At 36.7% G+C, this 3,724-nt stretch overlaps 1 pseudogene; it reads right to left on the reverse strand.

Moving 5' to 3' along the window:
- Positions 1-976: 976 nt before the first annotated feature.
- LOC147473029 (cell division control protein 2 homolog C-like) lies at positions 977-3,505 on the reverse strand (annotated as a pseudogene).
- Between the last annotated feature and the right edge of the window lie 219 nt (positions 3,506-3,724).

The following is a 3,724-nucleotide window of genomic DNA, read 5'->3' on the forward strand; positions in this document are numbered from 1 at the left end:
AAAGATGTCAACTTGTCATCAACCCGGCTGTACTGTCAATTTCTTCTAGTCATCTGTCTTCCACAAGTTGGTGTCATCCCCATTTTTTAGTAATAATATAATAGAAAAACCACTCTATATTAGATAGTGCAGGTTCACCTTTAGAAGTAGTTTCTCTAGAATCAACTAAACCTTCTGCATGTTTTATTCCATAAGGGAAGCGATGTGATGGTTTTAAAGAGCTTTTAATTCACAAAATCTTCAAGCTTTGTATACTGAAGTAAATACTGAACCAAAGTGGATATCCTTCAATCCAGCTGTTTGGAAGGGACGAAAAACCTTACTCGTACATTTGATGTAGTTAAAAAGAAAATCAGTTCATATAAAATTGCTGACTGCTGCCATTTATTTTTCTTGTCTCCCTTGTCACTTGTTGTACATACATGAAATGGACAAGTTCAATTGGTAGTATTTACTGCTTATGGTCTGAGCAGCCCTAGAAAACAAAGAGATAAAGAAGGAAATGAAGTATGGTCGATTGATCACCAATTTGGAAGCACAACTACAATATCCTAAATGCTATGTACATGCGGTTGTTTAAGTGAGATCTATAAGTTGATCACTTAATCATATTCAAAATGTAAATGCTATCTCACATATACTTATACCACAGGGTGGCCTCTGTGTTTGAGTTGGTGATTAATTCTCAATGACAACGTATTCAATTTTCTGCTACTCCAAGTCTTATTCATAAATATAACATAACCTAAAACAGACAATTTCTCATTCATTATTCCTAGAAAGTGAGTACAATTTTTGCTCTTCTATTCCATACAGTGTGCCTTGAAAATTCTTCACTTTTATTTGTAGAAATATAAATATCCATTTCTACTTATTAAGGGAAAATTCTTTACAGAACAGTCAACTATTTGCTTTGTGAATTTCTCAAAATCAACACAAATTTCTGATAGACAAAGCAACAGAGAGAGGAAAGTACCTAAATATATGAAGCAACTGTTGCAGCTAAGAATCACCAGGAAATAGGGCTTGTCTCCTAACCATTTCAGCTACACCAAGAAAAATAGTTTAGGAAGATGTAATTATTGTTGATTGAAAAATAAAAAGAATAGGGTTACAGACCAAATATGCATCCGACAGACCACATATCGACACCAGTGGAGTAGTGTGTTGAGCCGAGCAGAACCTCTGGAGCTCTGTACCAGAGAGTTACAATCTGGTAATAATAATAAGAATTGAATAGCAGAAGAAGGAAGGTTAGAGTTGAAATGGAAATGGAAAAGGAAAAGGAAAAAGCAGACCACCTCGTGTGTGTAGCTCTTGAGGAGGAACGGTGAAGGCTCTTCCAAGGCCAAGATCGGCAATCTTGAGTATGCCCTTGTCCTTGTCAACCAAAAAGATTTTGGGGTTTGAGATCTCTGTGAAGCACGCTGTGACTGTGGCAGTGGGCCACCCTTGCACACAATTGGTAGAGGAAGCTCTGGATGAGTGTGGGGGCCTAAGGGGAGGATTGGATCCTTTGCGGTGAGAATCGATGAATTTCTTGAGATCCGTGTCGAGGTACTCGAAGACCAGGTAGAGAAGGGCTTTCCGTTCTTGTTGTCGACGTGCTCGACGCAGAGCAATCGGACCAGATAGAGACTCTGAGAGAGCATCTGAAGAAGGGCAATCTCGAAGAGCAGTTGGGGGAACACCCTATAATAAATTATAAAAAGAGTTTCAAATTTTTGAATTTTGAATGTAGGCGGCCAGATTTTATCGTCGAACACGGACCTATTCAAGCCCATCCCAAAGTAAAAGCTCCCACTTTAATTCGGTTTGGGATTGGGCTGGAAACCTGAGGAACCCGAGCCTGATCATAAATAATTATAAATAAATAATATGAACAAATCTCGTATCTTGCCACTTGCTTTGTTTCCTCGATAACACTGTCTTACACGAGCTAGTAATACTTGGCCAAGTGGACATGTGATCTAGAAACCATGGACCAAAATATCGCCGATATATCCGATATATCACCGATATATATATCGGTATTTTGGTACACCGATATCGATATTTTTGATATATATCCACCGAATATAGAACTCTTTTTTTTCCGATATATATCGGAATTTATGATATAAAACTTTATATCGCCGATATAATCGATATATTTGATATTTATGATATATATCGGTTGATTTTTTGACCATTTTTTAATATAAATCCGATATTTTCAATATATTTCCGATATATTTTCGATATTTCAGATATTTCCGATAATTTAAATAGTTTGGACTGGTCACCAAAAAAATAGATATATCCGAAATATCCGATGTATCCGATATATATCGGTTTTTGGATACACCGATATATTCATCGATATCGATATTTTGGGCCTTGCTAGAAACCATACCAACAGCTTCCCAAAAGAAAAAAAATGTGATTGACCACCATTACTCAACCAGACCACCACCATGATCAGCGCCACCACTCTCCAGTCTCCACCAATTTTATGAATAAAAACCACATAAAATATATTTGATAAGGATCAAATATATTAGACTAAATTGCATCGAGTTTACACCAAAAACATGTTTTAAAAAGAAAATATATTTGTGAATGGTGGTTGACGGCACCACCACCATGATCGCCACCACTCTCCATCTCCACCAATTTATGACCAAACCGCCACTCCACCCGGTTTAATGACAAGCAACCGCCATAATTTTTATTATTTATCTTCCCTCCCCCTCCCCAAAAAAAAATATAAAAGTAATAATAATATATATATATATATATATAATAACAACGTTAGAAACAAACTTATCCAAAAATTTTGGTGGTGGTGGTGGAGGAAGAAGGTTGGAGAAGATGAACAATGAAATCTCGGTTGGGCTTTGGGCCTAAACCTTTTGGTTTTTCTAATGGGCCAAAATCTAATTTAGTTTTGGGCGGATTTTAGTTAAGTTGTTAGGGTCTTCCGGACACATTAGTTATGTTGTTAGGGCCTCAAGTTTTGAATCGAAGTTTTATATTTAATTTTGATGCCAAAAAGGAAAGCGGCATTTATTGAATGCGCCATAAATGGCAGATTAGCGTTATCTATGGGTATTCATTAAATGCCATGAATGACCCGGTATTCATTAATGTGCCATGAATGACCGGATTCTTCGGATCGCCCTAGAGGAACTAAGGTATTCGCCTTACGGGTTAGTTGTATTCCTGAGTAATACGGAATGTAGGGTTAGGTATTCCTTGAATGTGACAAGGAATGACCTAAGGTATATAGGCACTAAATGGTGAGTCTATATAAAAAGAAATTGATTATTTGATAAGAGAAATTGATTTGATTACGCGAGTGTATTTGGGCTCAGATGGAATACCTATAGGATATCTACACATATTATATAAAATTGCTAACTTTTCTTTGCGGGGAGGGGTAGGACTTAATAATATTTTTCGTGCAGGGACGCCGGTCCTACCCCTTCTGGTTGTGGATATCGGTAAGTTTTAATGCAATGATTTAGATATTAAAACGAGAGTGATTTGAATAAAGATACGTTAATATAATGGAAGTTTGCTTGGGAAGAAACTATCTGCCGCCGAAAATGGCGGAAACACTGCCTTCCAAGTCGAGAATGATTAAGTTAGCAGGGAAAATATAAAGTGATTGTTGGATAATTAAAGTATGATAATGTTTATATGTGGTTAGTTTACTCATGCAAGCAAATTCATTTATGAC

The sequence above is a fragment of the Coptis chinensis genome, unplaced genomic scaffold (genome assembly GCF_015680905.1).
Source record: "Coptis chinensis isolate HL-2020 unplaced genomic scaffold, ASM1568090v1 utg5391_pilon_pilon, whole genome shotgun sequence".
NCBI classification, from domain to species: Eukaryota; Viridiplantae; Streptophyta; class Magnoliopsida; order Ranunculales; family Ranunculaceae; genus Coptis; species Coptis chinensis.